We start from the raw sequence: 16918 nt of genomic DNA on the forward strand, positions 1-16918 counted from the left end.
TGGCCCTTATAAAGCCCAGGGCTGAGGCCAGGCTGGCAGTTTCCTGCCAGCAGCTAGAGAGGCAGGTACTCTGCGAGCAATGGTGGGAGGAGAAGCCTAACTGCAGGTACTGCTTGAGCAGAGTTACAGAAGGCAGCTCGGGAGGCTTGAGTCGTGGTGTTAAGTTATAGCCAGGTGGCTTCAATTTGTGTTACAGCCTAGGGGCTTGTGGTTTTGCTTTGGCGTTGTTATTTATTAGACTGGTGGTTTGGGTGATGCTATAGGGGTTGAAGGAGGCCTCATTGGGGACTCACAACAGAGGGTGAGGACCCCAGCACCTGAGTGGGTGCAGCATACTCATAGGGACCCACAGTGGTGTGGGGGCCCTAGCGCCAGTGAAGGCGCAGCATACTCAAGGGGACCCCAGAGTGACATGTGGACCCTGGCACCAGTGAGGGTGCAGCTTACGGGGTGCTTAGACCCCAGCCCCAGAAAGGGGGTGTTTGAGACGCCCCAGTGCGGGCGTAGCGAGCCCTAGAGAGGGGCAACTTTGGAGACGCCCCAATGCAGGTGTGACGGCCCCAGGAAGGGGGCAATATTTTAGAAGCCCAAGTGGGTACGACAAGCCCCAAGGATGGGGCACTATTGAGAAGGCCCCGAGAGAGGGCGACAGCATTGAGAAGCCCAGTGCGGGCGTGACGAGCCCCAGGAAGGGAGCAATACTTTAGAAGCCCAGGTGTGGGTGTGGAAAGCCCCAAGGAAGGGGGCGGCATTTTAGAAGCCCGAGTGTGGGTACAGAGAGCCCCAGAAAGGGGGGGCATTATCGAGAAGCCCCAGTAAGGGCATAGCAGGCCCCAGGAGGGGGCAATATTGAAAAGGCCCAGACAGGGGGCAACAGCGCAAAGAAGGCCCCGAGAGAGAGCGACGGCGCAGCGAAGGCCTGGAGTGGGCAAGGAGAGCCCCAGGAGGGGGCGTCAGTGTACGTAGAGAGACAAACCAACATCTAACCCATCTGTGAGGCTTGGGGCGTGGCATCAGGGGTGGTTGGAGCCACGCATAGCCCATAAGGCTAGGGTGTCCCAAAACACCCATTTGTGCTGGACAAGACCCACAAGGGGTCCAGGAGTCTACGTGTCCAAGAGGACATAAGGCAGCTTCCCAACTTAACTTAAGATCAAAGACATGGCGGGAGAGAATAGAGGGTGCCCTTGGGCCGACTTGACACGGAGAGGGGGCCTTAAGGAGATCATGGCTCTCCTATAGGACCCTGCCGTGACAATCCTGAATTTGGGGCCTCAAAAATGTCATGGATCTGTATTTCATCAAGGCCTACCAGGTGTTCATAAAGCTCAAAGAATCAATTAATTGAACAGAGAAATGGTGGATCCCTGTTCTCACTTAAACCTGCCTTATAAAACACTATCCTGCTGGAAGCAACTACATAGGTCACAAATGAAGCACTACATTGGGGAATAAATAACTACCCACTTTCCAATCATCTTGGGCATTCCATGGATCATTCTACATGACCCAGATGAACAGTGGTATGTGGGGAAGGTTCATATTATTGAAAGATTTTCACCTTTCCCTATCTCCCTTCAGCTTCATCCAATTCTTCTGCCAGTATGTGAACCTATAGAATACCCTAAATCCCTGATGTGTTCAGCACAATTTCTTCCAGCAAAGGAACCTGTATGTGCCCCAAACCTGGTTGCCTTACCTACTAAATACTGGGATTTTTCTGATGCTCTTCATAAAAAGGCAGATATTCTTGTCCCTTACAGGCTTTAAATTGTAAGCAGGGATCTAGGTTTTCCATTTCCCACAAGAAAACAGAGAAAACCATTGATTTCCCTTTTTTTATCAGAGAAAACCATTGATTTCCCTTTTTTTATCAGAGAAAACATGGATTTCTCCTTTTAGCATGGAAACCCACAGGTTCCCTGCTTTTGCAAACAGCTCTGCAGGCTGGTTGAGCTCCAGCCTGCAAGGGCTGTTTGCAAACAGGGCAGGAAACCCCAGCCCTGCCCAGTGGGGGAGGGAGAAGGTGGGGCCTGAGGCTTTCACTCAGCCACAGCTCTGCTCGGCTCAGTCTTACTCTTCTCCTGGAGCTAGAGGTAAGTGGGGCTTGCAGGGGGCTCCTATGGCAGGGCTGGGGGGGCAGTTGTGGGTCAATCCTGGGGGTGCCAGCAGGTCTGGTGGGGAGCCAGGAGCCAGCCCTGGTCCCACCCAAGTAGGTGGCAGAAGTGGGGGAGCTGGCTCCATGCTGCTTCTGTTGCAGCTGCTTGCTGTTGGGGAGGGGAGTTGCAGACTTGGGTCCCTGGCACCATAGCTCTGGCAGCTGGGGGCCCCCTACAGCAGGGCTGGGGGGCAAGGGCTGTGGGTGGGGGGGCAAGAGGCATGAGTAGGGCAGGGGGGCTATTGTAGGGTCAGTGCAGTTAACCAGCAGTATTGGGAGGGGTTAGGGGCAGTGAGAGGCACCAGCAGGGCTGGGGGAGGAATTGGGGGGGGGGAGGGACACCATCAGGGTTGGGGGGTGCTGCAGGGGGCTTTTAAGTTTAATAACAGATTTTGGGGTTTTTGTCAGAGAATTTGTGCTTTTTTTTATCAGAGAAAACCAGGATCCCTGGTCACAAAACTGCCCACCATTAACCTCCAGCTTAGTTTGAGATCCCTGTTTAGGCACTCTTTGAGCCTCAGAGAATACAATACATCCATAAGAACCTGAAAAGAAGTTTATTTGCTTGTCTAATTCCCTGCCAGAGGCCAGAGTCATTTTATCTATAAGAAGGATGGTTCCAAATGTCTTTCTGAACCTATTAATTTCATGTAACTGATGCCCCGACACTGATAAATAAGCTTTTGAACACTGCTTTCTAATCTCACTTTATTTCTTTTTGTCTGTAGCAGTGGTTGCTCAACACAAACTCTTTTTGAGAGTTTGCTGCCTCATGTTTGTGGGGGCTGAAGTAATTTTTGGTTCTGATCTCAGCATCTGACTCCTGGTTCCTGACTTTGGTTTCTATCTTTTAGATCTTGAAGTCTAGATTCTGACTCCTGGTTCCAACTTGACTTCTTGCTCATTTATGATTTAGCACCTTGTTACACATTGCACGTTGAGCTGCTCAAAGCAGTGTTAGTGCTAGTTTGAGTTTGGAGCACTCAAACGGTAAAGCTAAAAACTGTCTCTGACTGTTCCCCATCTGCACAACTGTGACTTGCCCCTAGAAGGCTGGTGAGCAGGGGATGACCAGGAACTACGACTTTGACTTGCCCCACTACAGGGCTGGTGAGCCAGGGCAGACTTCTATCCTTGCTTTAGGTAGAGATGTGTGAGAGACTGGGGGAGGGGGGAATAGGAACATGAAGCTGGGAAGCAGAAAATTAATGGGATGGGGTAGGTAATGAAATGGGAGCTGGAAAGGAAATGGGGGTGGGAGAAGGGTGGTGAAATGAAGTCAGCCAGTCACTGAGGGATAAAATAAAAAGAAGTAAAAGAATAATTTAAAAAGAAATGAAGAAGTAAATTAAAGAAGGTCTCCAATTTTAATAAATTGGGATTTTGGATTGGGTGTGGAGGGTGCTGGTTTTATTTCTCGGGGTGGATAGGAGGTGGGAGTGAATGAGGAAAGGCACTTTTGGAATCTACTGCTCTTGCACCAAGAAGGAAGTCTCAGTTCATGGGTACCCAATCCAGCCCCCTACTTTGTTCCACCCCCACCCCTCCTAGACACTATGCCTGGATCCATCTGTGCCCTGCAACCTGGATAAATGGCATGTGCTTTTCAGGCTCTTTGCATGGGCTTGCACCCCTAAGGACAGGAAGGTCACACCCCTGGGGACAGGCAGGGTAGTTGGCTTGGTGCCTGAACTGTCCCCTGTTGGAAAGTTTGTCCACAAAGAATGGGGGGGGGGAGAGGGGGGGGAAGATGCTGCATTCTGGGATGCTGGAGCATTGCAACTTGTGCAGTTCATCTGTTGAGTGTAGCTACACATTAATGGACATGAGCTGGGTATCATAGATCAGAGATAAACCTGCACTGGAGAATATTTTCAGCCACCTAAAGTGGCTTAAAGCTAGTTTCAGGTATTAATGTTTGGGAAATCTAGGGGTTAAGAGCTTCAAGAACTGTCCAAAATGAATGCGTAATGAAGGTCTTAATCGTGAATCTACATGTTCATTAATGTGCATTAAATCTAGTGCCTCTGAGCACTTTTACACATGCTCTGGGGGTAGGGGGGATGGTGCTTTAATTAGAGTGGTTTTGAAAGCCTCTTTAATTAAAGAGCCACAGCATCTCATATATCAGTGTCCTTGCACTTCAAAATGGTGCTTTTCAATGAGTTTTAGTTCAGGCACCCTGTCAACATTTTGAAGCATGGGGATGCTGATACACAAGAAGCGGGAGGCTGCTGCAGTGTAATAATTACCATGCTCCAAGAGACTTGATTAATCAAGTCTGCTTTGACGTGCTGTAATTATAGCACATCAGAGCTGCCTGTGCACTCATGTAAAGGTGCTCTCCATTGTGAGATACTAGAAAAAGGCATATTAGCTTATTTTAATGTGCATTAGCTAAAGATCATGGGTTTTTTGTGGTGCTTTAATGTGCATTAAAATAGGCTAATGGGCACTAAAGCATATGTGTTGACAAGCCCCTGATCCTTAATTTTTCCACAAATTTCTGGGTCTGACTTGCCTTGGGCCTGACTATGCTTCAGTCACAGAAGCCACATACCCTTAGAGGGGATTCAACTTAAAGGGCTTTCTTAGAAAAACATACACACACTTGGAAAACCAACGAATCTGCAGGAAAATAACATCTGAAAATATGCAGTTTTATGAATTTTTGGCCTGATCTTGCCCACTGCAATTAACAGGAATCTGTCATTGACATTTATGAATTTTGTCATTTGAAGAGAAATCTCCATAAATCACTAGTCCCAATACTGAGTTAGAAGTGTGATTACTTTCAGCAGCTGAGGTTGGTGAGGATTCCTGGAAACTTCCACTACCAGATTACAACCAAAACCAATACGTGAACAAATGTTTACATTTCAGTTTCACAGTGGGACATTGGAGAAGAAATGCAAAACATGGATGAGGTGTAGCTATAGGTTTGGCAGCTATCATGGGATATTGTCTGGTGGAAACATATATCTATAGCAGCGAAGAAAATATCAGGGGTTTGGTGGTAGCACAGCCTGGGGAGTTGAAAAAGAATAGAATTAAAGAAGGCTGACAGTTCCCTTGCTGATAAAGGTTTAAGAGTCTATATCTAATTTAATAGGTCTAATACTATATCTAATGTACATAGTAGATATGATCAGTACATGTGATTAGATATATACTGGTATTTAACCTGTGTGGAGCCAAGACTAGGGATAACTGTCCACACATGCTGATTTAATGTGCATTAAGGGCATTCATCTTAAAAATGGTGATTTTAGGCATGAATAGCTAAAGTACATTAATGCACATGTAGATGCGTTAAGGCACATTAACACTGTGTATTGATTGACTTGGGGCTAACTTTGATCCCATGTCAGTCCGTGCACATGGTGTTAATTCACTTTAACATGTGCATATGTAGATGTAAGCCTAAATTGCCTTTATATGCATTAAGCTAATGCGCATTAAATTAGGCACCTCTAAATGCATGTAGACGCACCCACGTGGGAAATAGCTAGAAGTTTCTGTCAAAACCCACAGTGAACCTGAGGTCATGCTTGTAGTGACAGTATATGTCCTTAAGATACACTTTTTAAAAATCTGTTTTTTTTCCCCCTTGTCTTGTTCATTTCTTACAGAACAGTCAGTGACCAGGAATAATATGTGTGTGCTGTACATGTATAAATGTACATGTATAAATGTACATGTATGTGTAGAGACAGGATCCTTAAAATTTAGATATAGAAAATAAGTTTATAAGACTATCATTTAAACAAAAGCCATGGCATGGAGATTTAATGATATGCATTTATAAAGTATAATCCAAAATATGATCCTGATAATCTCATACCAGGAATATTAATTCAAACTAATGCTGCTACATGGGTCACTTTCTACTAGTATATGTAAGTTCATTTCTCACTTTCAAATTCCCAGAGTGTTCTAATAACTGATATATTATGAGGACTGTTTTAGAACTTAACAAAAGGATTCAAAGCTCAACCAGAGTAAAAACTCCCAATTTTAAATTCATACAGTGTTTTTGTTCACAATACTCTAATTTGGGATAGTGTGAATTAGTGAGAATTAAATTTGCCACCAACAGATGGCACCAGTAAATATCTATTCCTTAAAGTATCTTTTTGCAAGAAGCACGAAGGGATAACGGAATGTTTGTTGCTTGGGATAGCTGGTTTTGGTTCAAGCAAGGTTGAACTAAATACCAGTAAATGTATTGTAGAGAATAATCCTTCTCAGGCAAGTAGCTACACAGGTGTTTTCTGTTTCAAATTTCAATGACTAGAAAAGCAGTATTTATGAGACTGTCTTAAAGGAGGGGAATGGACTCCCCAGAAAGTCAAATTTCCAGTTTAGGTACTGGATCTGAGGTAAAATTAACAGGCCCTTACTGACTTCATCAGATGCAACTTGATAGATACCTACCTATGAATCACAGGGAAATTGCACAGCGCATAGCCCACCTTGAAATTACTTTTTACATTGTTTTTGCACCATTATAACTATGTTGGTTAGGAAAATAGTCATATGGATACAACCCAGTATGGACAAAGCATAAAGGTGTCTTATGCCAGTGGGGTTTATTCCACTTCCTAAAGAGCAATACATCACAATGAAATAAAACATCATTATATGGTAAACTGCAATCACCCTAGGACAGAAGGCAAGGTAGAGAAAGGTACAACTGATGAAGTGAGCTCTGGCTCTTGATTCATAGTGTCAAAAACGTTCTGAACAGTTGTGGCCTTTCTGAGTGCTTTGCAATGGAAGAATTGCTCAATTACTGTATTTTTCTCTAGTTATAAAGCGAGTAAAAGCTAAGAGCTAGCATATTCAAAAGGGTGCCTTGAGTCTAAAAAGGTTGATATCCACTGCCCTAGGATTTGCCACTGTCAAATCCTGGCAACTTCCTGAGTAGTGAGGCACTCTGCAGTTTCCAATATGGTCCATAGCCTAATTCCATCTGGTACCTAAGAGTGGAAATAGACAATGAATTTTGTCACTTTTGTGCTGCCATAAACATTTTTAAGGCAGTACAAAGGCCAAGCAAACAGATGTCCATACCTCTTGCTGCACCACAAATCATGCCCATTATGAATGTGGTTTCAATTTGTGCCTCTTTTAGTGTCAGATGCCTATTTATTTTATGGCGCAAAAGCACAGGCAGCCTAGAGATGTTCACACTCTTCAACTACCATGGACAGGTGCTCTGGGGGCTTGAGGGGCCCAATCCTGCATGGGAATTCCTGGGGTACACAGAACCATACCCCTCAATCCCTGGGAGAACATGTCACCTGTTGTCCAAGATCATCAGTGAGCAATATGTATTTCACCCAGTTAAGCAGATCAGCTGTGTTGGGACACATCCTGGCATAGCTGATCCACTTCATTTGGGAATCGCTTATTTCTAGCATGAGTTTATCTTTTTAATGGTTCACTAGGAACAAAAATTCAACCTTAAAAATATTTGCTAGCTGAAAAGTAGTGCTAGCTGGGAAGATAAGGTGTAATTCAATAAGGGACCCACACTTTCCCTGATCCTCTTCTTGCTACTGACTTACTTGCAGAAACCCTTCTTGTTACCCTTCACATCCCTTGCTAGCTACAAATCTAATTCATCTTTGACCTTCCTGACTTCATGCCTGCAGGTCCGAGCAATGTTGTTTATCCCTAGTTGTTTATCCAATTTTCCACTTCTTATAACCTTCCTTTTTGTGATTTAGTTTACTGAAGAATTCCCTGCTAAGCTAAGTTGGTCTTCTGCCACACTTGCTAGTCTTCCTGCACATTGGGATGGTTTGTTCCTGCAGTCTCGGTAAGGCTTCTTTAAAGTACTGCCAGCAATACTGGACTCTTCTCTCCCTCAGACTGGCTTCCCAGGGGATCCTTCCCAGGGGTCAGTCAAGATACTTGGCTGACCAATATTTGTTTGTTTTAAATGCTTCAAACCAACATCTGTGTGGCAGGGATGCTGCCATGACCTGAAACTCACCTCCGGTGCTGGAGCAGAGGGAAAAGCAGTGGCTGCAGAATGCCGCTGAAGATCAAAGGCACTGCAGTGGAGATGCTGCCACTAGAAGACAAGCAGTGCCAGCATAGGCACAGCAGGAAAGCAGCAGCAGCAGAAAGCCACTGAAGACCAAACGTGCTCCCCTGCACCAGTGTGGGCAAATCTGTGGGCATGCTTTGTGGACATGTGCCAACATCGATTTGCCAGCTGCACCTTGGAGAGAGGGATAAAATCCCCACTGGCCAACATCCAAGGAGGACTGGAAGTGATGCCTCCTAAGAGTCCAGAGCAGCTGGAAGTGAACAGGTGCCCCAGCAGGGGTGAGTGGTGGCAACCCTGGGAGATGGGATGCCCAACAAAGGCTGGCTTAGAGGAGCCAGGATACATACCTGTCACAAAGCCATGGATCCCAGACAAAGCTGATAGAGACTGGATTAGTGGTGAGCCTAAGGAGAGAGGAAAAGAGAAAGGCTATTGAAAGCCATGAGTAACCCCTGGGGAGGGAGCAAGTCCTGAAGAAAGGTGCCCTGGGGTACACGCAACAACAAGTCAGGCCGACGTGAAGCCAGAACAAGGATGGTACACCATTCAAACTGGGACTGAGATTAAATAGGGGCTAAGGCCCAGCTGTGGCTGACTGTCTTTGGGTTAGCCTTGGCCAAAACCTAACATCATCTCTGATTGGCATAAGGTGGGGTGTAGGGGAGGCGGAGCCCTGAAACAAAGACCTAAGCAAGAGATTGAAGAGGGAACCAGGAGAGGCAGGACTTGAGAACTTCCTCCCAGCAATAAGTCTTAACATCAAGTTGTGGCAGACAAGAACCCCTGGGGACCTTAGAGACTCCCATTGGAGGGCAAGGTGCCGACTCACAAGGAGACAGCTGCGCCCAATTGGCCCGAAAAGGCAAAATGCTCAAGCAAACACTACTGGAAACTACACTTTGAATATGACACTGGTGGTCAACATGGGTCAGTAATTCCCAAACTGCATTTCCTATCTAACTGGGTGCATCTACACAAGACACTAAATGTTCAGTAGATTAATTCTACTGAACATTAGCATGGCAGGAAAAAATGGTTCTAATGCACTAATGCACAGTAGAATTAATCTACTGCTCATTAGTGCCCCAAAAAAGCATGTGCCAGCACTACTGATTATGCACATTAATGCACATGTAGATGTGACCACTAAGTGTGTAGAAGCTTTGGGGACAGAGATATCCCACATTTAGAAAAGGTTATGAAGCACTGATATAACTTAGCTATTCTTAGAAATCCATTCACTTGAAATTATCATCATTCTGATTGACAAAAGTACAGCGGAATCTAGAATGAATTAAATTGGTTGGGGAGACCACAGTTTTGTGTATTATATTAAAGATTGTTAAACCAGTTTCATTAGTTTGCTGTGTTTTCATTTACAGTGGCAGGCTTCATATACAGAAGTTACTCCCATGTTTGTTTTAACAAAAAAGACCCAAATGTTTGTTCACGTTTTGAACAAAGGACAAACTCTCTTTCTAGATTCCTAAAAGTTCTGAAATCATCTTTATCCTTTCCCAAACCTCCAGGATGTCATATTGAATGAAATAGTTTGAATGTTTGTAATGGTTGCCCATTAGCCAGTTTCAGGAAGAAGATAAGATTTATCTCCTTATCTAGGTCATTGTTTTGGACTACGTGTGGAAGATCCAGACTTTGCTTAAAGTTTTAACTCTTGAATTTTATCTTTAGAAGTCTTTTACAAAGAGAACCTAACAATGATTCTTAAAGCAAATATCCTGAATTCTGAGAGATCAAACCCTAGAGCCTTTTGACCAGATTGGTAAGAAAAGGTCACTTGCAGTGGTATGGAAGTTCCTCAAAGTAATTAAAATGATCAACAAAAGAAACTAATTACTAAGCAAAAGAATATGTTGAGTAAGATCCGAGCCCAAATTTGGAGGTAATGACAGGTTTGAGTAGGAGGAGCCCAAGACAGTAACTCACTCAATAAAAACTGTAACTTACTCTCCCAAATTGGAGGTGACTATACTTGCAGAACAATGAAGGAAGAATCGCAAGTGTAGGCCGGATCAGAATGATCACCTGAACCACCCTCTCCGTGAACATGAATCTCTTAGTTCACGCTGAAGCCGCGGAGCACCTGAAAGGGACTGAAGGAAGGGGACTTAGTCCTATCACTGCTGAGACCAGCCCATTGAATCGTATTGCTGAAGCGAGCCCATTGAACCGTACTACTGAGGCCAACCCATTAAATTGTACTACTGAGGAATGAAACCATATTTAGGTGTTTGGCTTCTCGGAATTGTAGGATTGTAAGTATAATATGAAAATAATAGTATTGATTCAAATTTAACTTTTAGTTGTAATTGTAGTTGTTTTTGTAATACTAATTCTTATAGCATTGTTTGGGAAGGAAGTGCATTCGGAGCATTGTTTCTGATATATGTAATTATTGTGTTCTTAATGTTTGTGGTGTTTTTTAAAGCTAAGCAGCGTTATATACGTAGCAAAGAATTTTAAAATAAAATTGTGTTGTATGAATTAAGTGTGTAATCACTGTGAAATCGTGCAATCAACTAACTACTCCCCCAGCCAGTGCATCAAAACGCATCAGTAAATTGTGTGGGATTTTCTCTATTCCATAACCCACTAGAGACACAGGAAAACTAAATCCTTATTAAAATCCATTGTCTTGTATACTACCATTACTATTAATTATTATACTATTAGTATACTATTACTTTTGGCTGGGCTGGCATTGTTTGCCTAATAATTTCCTTTACAAGATCCTGTTTTCAATTACTGATGCCAAACTTTAAGCATTTCTGTTGAAATTTTCCATGCCAGGTTTCTGCTTCAGATAGATAGATATACTTCAAGTGTCAGTAAAAAAGTTCACCCTTTTCCAAGAGGTTAAGGAAAAATGTGAAGGTTCTTTTAAGTTAAAAAAAAAAAAATCTTACACAGGTTTTATTGAGAAACTGTAGTGCCTTCTTGATTGATTTGAAATTTTGTGTCATGAATGTGCATTATTGTCTCAGTGAAAGGAATTTGAAACAATCAAAATTTAACCAGGACCTCTGAAAATGCAATGTGATCATTCTCAGATGTTTCCAGCTAAATTCTCTGAACACTCTATCTGCATGGAGTATGCTCCATGTGCACACACCTCCTACTTGCTAACCATATTGTACCCGCAGTGTTTAAATGCTGTCTCAAGAGTCAGATTCTGTCACCAGCTCTTCTACAAAGTTTCTATTTATGACTAAAAAAAAATTCTTGAAACCAAACTTTTTAAAGGTAGCCACCAGTTGTGTTCCTCATTCCCAAGTGATCAGTTTATGTAGGAAGCGGGTAGTATCCCATTAAAGGAGCCTTCCTGTCTTTTAGTTAAGAGGCCACCAGATATTGTTAGAGCAGGAGTTTCTATACTAGCTTTGCCTTATCTTTGTTCACAGTTAGTAAACATGGTTAATGTGCACCTAAGTCTAATTCCTCTTATTCTTAATGTTGTATACAGAACAAAGATGTCACCATGGATGATGCTTCACATCTGGGTTCTGATTTGGAGAAGTGCAGATAATCACAGCTGCAAATAACATCAAGAGAAACTGTGTGTGTATATATATATATATAAAAGTGATAGAAAAATGTTAAGAACTTTGAAATATTGGGCCCTGGGTGTCTCAAATGAGACACCAAAGATTTAGGAAAAATGCTTGACAATTTCAACCTTAATCTTTCTGGCCTCAGGTTCTTCTCTGAAATTACCTCATGAAGAGACTCCAAGGATAAGTTCATGAGTGTCTATGGGCACTATGGTGATGGGTGTCACAGAAAACCCAGGAAGAATGAATAAATCCATACAAGGCCATAGCTATTGTACAGAAGGCAATACAGTACTATAGTAGAATCACTTTGTAAGTATTTTATTGAAGAAATGAGTACATGAGAACTCCCTATTGGCCATGTATGTGATACAGAAAAACAGGGAAAATAGTGGCATGATTCTATTTCAGGGCCTGCAGGCATGAAGTCAGGAAGGTCAAAACTTAATTAGACTTGTAGCTAGCAAGGGATGTGAAGGGTAACAAGAAGGGTTTCTGCAAGTAAGTCAGCAGCAAGAGGAGGATCAGAGAAAGTGTGGGTCCCTTATTGAATGGGGGAGCCAACCTTGGGATGCAGAAAAGGCTGAAGTGCTCAATGCCTTTGCCTCAGTCTTCACGGGCAAGGTCAGTTCCCAGACTACTGCACCTGGCAGCACAGTTTGGGAGGAGGTGAGCAGCCAACAATGGTGAAAGAAGAGGCTAGGAACTATTTAGAAAAGCTGGACATATACAAATCTTTGGGGCCAGACGGGATGCACCTAAGCGTGCTAAGGGAGATGGCTGATTTGATTGTAGAGCTGCTGGCCATCATCTTTGAAAACTCATGGCAATTAGGAGAGGTCCCGGATGTTTGGAAAAGGGCAAACATAGTACCCATATTTAAGAAAGGGAAGAAGGAGGATCCAGGGAACTATAGACCAATCAGCTTCACCTCAGTCTTTGGAAAAATCATGGAATAGATTCTCGAGGAATCCTTCTCTAAGCACTTGGAGGACAAGAAGCTGATTAGGAACACTCAACATGGATTCACTAGGGACAAGTCATGCCTGACCAACCTGGTTGCCTTCTATGATGAGATGACTGCCTCTGTGGGTTCAGGGAGAACAGTGGATGTGGTATACCTTGATTTTAGCAAAGCTTTTGATATGGTGTCCCACAACATTCTCTCAGGCAAGCTAAGGAAGTATGGGCTGGATGAATGGACTGTAAGGTGGATAGAAAACTGGCTGCAGCATCAGGCTCAGAGGGTTGTAACCAATGGCTTGATGTCTAGTTGACAGCTGGTATCAAGTGGAGCACCCCAGGGATCAGTCCTGGGGCTGGTTTTGTTCAGTGTCTTCATCAGCACCCTGGCAGATAGTGTAGAGTGCACCCTCATCAAGTTTAGAGAAGACACAAAGCTCAGGGGAATAGTACATATGCTGGAGGGGCTGGGGTAGGATTCAGAGTGACCTAGACAAATTGGAGGATTGGCCCAAAAGAAATCTCATGAGGTTCATCAAGGACAAGTGCAAAGTCCTGCACTTAGGATGGAGCAATCTCATGCACCAATACAGGCTGGAGGCTGACTGGCTGGGCAGCAGCTCTGCAGAAAAGGACCTGGGGATTACAGTGGGCAAAAAGCTGAATATGAGCCAACACTGTGCCCTTATTGCCAAGAAGGCGAATGGCATACTGGTCTGCATTGGTAGGAGTGTTGCCAGCAGGTCAAGAGAAGTGATTATTCCTCTCTACTCAACACTGGTGAGGTCATGTCCAGAGTACTGTGTTCAGTTTTGGGCCCTGCACTACAGAAAGGATGTGAACAAGTTGGAGGGAGCCCAGCGGAGGGCAACAACAATGGTTTGGGGGCTGGGGCACATGACTTCTGAGAAAAGGCTGAGGGAACTGGGCTTGTAGTCCAGAGAAGAGAGACTGAGAGGGGATTTAATAGCAACCTTCAACTACCTGAAGGGTGGTTCCAAAGTGGATGGAATTAGACTGTTCTCAGTGGTGGCAGATGACAGAACAAGGGGTAACGGTCTTAAGTTGCAGCAAGGGAAGTTTAGGGTAGATATTAGGGAGAATTTTCTCACTAGAAGGGTAGTGAAACATTGGAACAGGTTTGGAGGTTTTTAAGTTCTGGCTCGATAAAGCTTTGGCTGGGATGATCTAGTTGAGGCTGGTCCTGCTTTGAGCAGGGGATTGGACTAGACGACCTGCTGAGGTCCCTTCTGTAGCAGGGCACTGGGTATGCTTGCTCCTTTAAGGGAGCTAGCAACCTGTGAGGCTGCTTGCTGGTGGGGAAGGAAGCTAATGAGACACATGACTCAAAAAGAGCTTCGGCTGGAGCTATATAAGCCCAGAGCCTTAGCTGGTCAGGGGCTTCTCTTCCTGGCAGCTGCAGGGGAAGAAGCTCCTGCTCAGGAGAGCCACCCAGGGATGCTTGACTACCTGCTTTGCTGCCTACAGGAGTAGTGAGGCTCAGGGAGCTCACAAGGTACCCGGGCTAGGAAGCATGCTATACTAGGGAGTAAAGCTTGCCCTCTTAAAGAGGCATAGGGCTGTTTTCATTGCTATTATTAAGTTATAGTCCAGGGGCTTATGCTTTTGTTGCTGTCTAGCCCGGCAGTTTGGGATGGGACTATAAGGGGTAAGTAAGGGTGTCCCATTAGTGCCCATGAGGCATGCAATAGCTTTGAGTCCTGCCAGGGGTAGGCTCAAGGCCTGAGCAGCTGTCAAGCCCAGAGTGGGCAGAGTGTAAGGCCACAGGGGCCCGGCAGACAGAGGGGACCAGGAGCCCACTGCTTAAAGGGGCCAGATATCAGATGGTAACACAGGTGAGGCATGGGGTATGGTGTAGTGGAGGTTAAGGAGCCATGCAAAGAACCCCTAGGGGAGCAGTGCCCAGCAGGGGCGTAGGCAGGCTGAGAGAGCCTGCTGGTCTGAGGTGCAGGACTATTACTAAGGAGACTGCCGGAAAGCCCAGTGAGCATCAAGACAGTCTTGGGCTCATGCAGAGCCTACAGGCAGCTTCCCTTTTCATAGATTCACACAGATTCACAGAAGTTTAGGGCTGGAAGGGGCCTCTATTAAGATCAAGGTATGACAGGTGAGATCCAGGGGAACAGCTGCAGGTGAGTCTAAGACAGGCAGGGGTCACACAGTCACGAGGGGGTGTCATAGCCAACCTGTGGCCCCAGACCTTTTGTTACACCTTCTGACCCTAATTTTCTATAATTCTACAATTTTGCAAGGGCAGAGCCACATTCAGCCAAAGGAATCTCTAGGTAATCTTCAAGCCCTGTAAAGCTTTTGCTTTGCAGCCTGTGTAACTAGGTTAGCCATACTCAGTACACTAGGCAGGGCCAGCTGCCCTCCAGCCTCTTCCCACTGATTGGTTCTGGGGCTGCTTTTAAGGAACTCCTGTAGCACCTAGACCAGGGGCAGGCAATTATTTTGGCTGGAGGGTCGCTTAACAAGTTTTGGTGAGTTGTTGAGGGCGGCATGGGTAGCCTCAGCCCTTGACTGATGCCCTGCCCCCTGGTCGCCATCTTGGGACCAGAAGTCCTGCCCCCTAACTCCTGACCTTTGCCACCAGAAGTCCCACCCCTTGCCCCCAGAAGTACATCTTTCAGCAAGGGGTTTGCCATCTTAGATCCAGAAAAAACTAAATTATATTCTAAAAATCAAACATCTACTACAACATACATTAATTTGATTTCAAAAAATATTTTTGTCCTGATTTACATGTGTAGCAGAAAGCCCCCGTTTCCTCTAACGTAGCAGAAAGCCCCCTTTTCCTCTTGCCTGCATTTGCTCTCCCCTCTTTGGATATGTTTCTCTTTTTCTACCTTTTCTTCCTTCCTTTCTCTTTCACTTTAAGATAAGGAATTGTATTTTAAAATTTGTATGTGTGCATTTTGTATCTCCCCTTGTAGTTTGGTATTTTTATCTATTTGTGTGCCATGGCATTTGTAGCTTATATTTTATACTCTTCACCTTTCAACTTTCAACTAAATGTGTTTTAGTAAGTTATACATTGTAACATTGTTAACAAAGGCAGGAATCAAACTGCTCTTCCCTGTATCAGGCTGGCCTCTGAAAGAATGAGTGAATCAGTGATTGAATGTGTAACATGGAAGCAGGCAGCAATTATCACCTGGAAGCTGAACTCAATAGAAGACAGTGTAACAACCGGGAAATCTCTATACCTCACTGATCAAGGGCTAGAAGCCCTGGCCTGACTTAATCAACACCAGAGACCAACTTTTGGGCTGAATATCTCCAGATCGACCACTCCCAGAGCCCTATTCTAAATTCATCAACGGACTCCCAAACCTGCACGTACATGCGGACGACCCCTGGGGCTGACAGATGCTGTCCAGTAGCCACCGAGGGGGGGGAAGTCCCACGAGGGTCAATGACCCCTGGATTGGGCAAACCAGAAAACTGGGGAGTCACCAAAGTCGGACAGGGACGGATAAAAGGCAGTGAAAAGTGACCCTCAGTGGCGCCCTCTTGATCTCCAACTCAACCAGACCTGTCCAGCCAGAAGGACCAGCTGGCGACCCCCTTCTGGAAGATAACACCACACTGAAAGAAGCCTCAACGACAGACTCCAGCGCTTGTAGGATAGGTATACCTGACTCTGTAGCCTGCTACTGTGTGTGTGTGTATGTGTGTGCATGTGTGTGTGTGGACCAGCCCCAAGGTTTATGATTACAGTGTTTCAATCCTCCTAATAAACTAGAATTTTAAGGATCCCGGGTTGGACATTTGTAGCCAACACATGTTCATAGATTCATAGATGTAGGGTCAGAAGGGACCTAAGTAGATCATCAAGTCCAACCTCCTGCCCTGGGCAGGAGAGAATACTGGGATCATATGACCTCAGATAGGTTATCGTCAAGCCTCCTCTTAAAGATTCCCCTCCTTGGCCCTGCTTGTGATGCATCTGTGGATGCATGACAAGGTACGGTTGGCCTTACTGACCACGTCCTCACATTGGTGGCCCATGTTCATTTTGGAATCGATAATGATTCTAAAATCTCTTTCTGCCACTGCTTTCGAGAAGGGAGTTCCCCAGCCTATAGGTATGTTGCTGGGTTTTACTGCCCAAGAGCAGTACCCTGCACTTGTCAG

At 44.9% G+C, this 16918-nt stretch overlaps 1 non-coding gene across 1 annotated transcript; it reads left to right on the plus strand.

The window, feature by feature from the left end:
* Positions 1-50: 50 nt before the first annotated feature.
* LOC102570312 (uncharacterized) lies at positions 51-12089 on the plus strand. The gene is made up of 3 exons (XR_009461379.1): positions 51-106; positions 11707-11801; positions 11940-12089. It is a non-coding gene; the product is annotated as an uncharacterized LOC102570312 (transcript).
* Positions 12090-16918: the final 4829 nt, after the last annotated feature.

The sequence above is a fragment of the Alligator mississippiensis genome, chromosome 4 (assembly GCF_030867095.1).
Source record: "Alligator mississippiensis isolate rAllMis1 chromosome 4, rAllMis1, whole genome shotgun sequence".
Taxonomy (NCBI): Eukaryota; Metazoa; Chordata; order Crocodylia; family Alligatoridae; genus Alligator; species Alligator mississippiensis.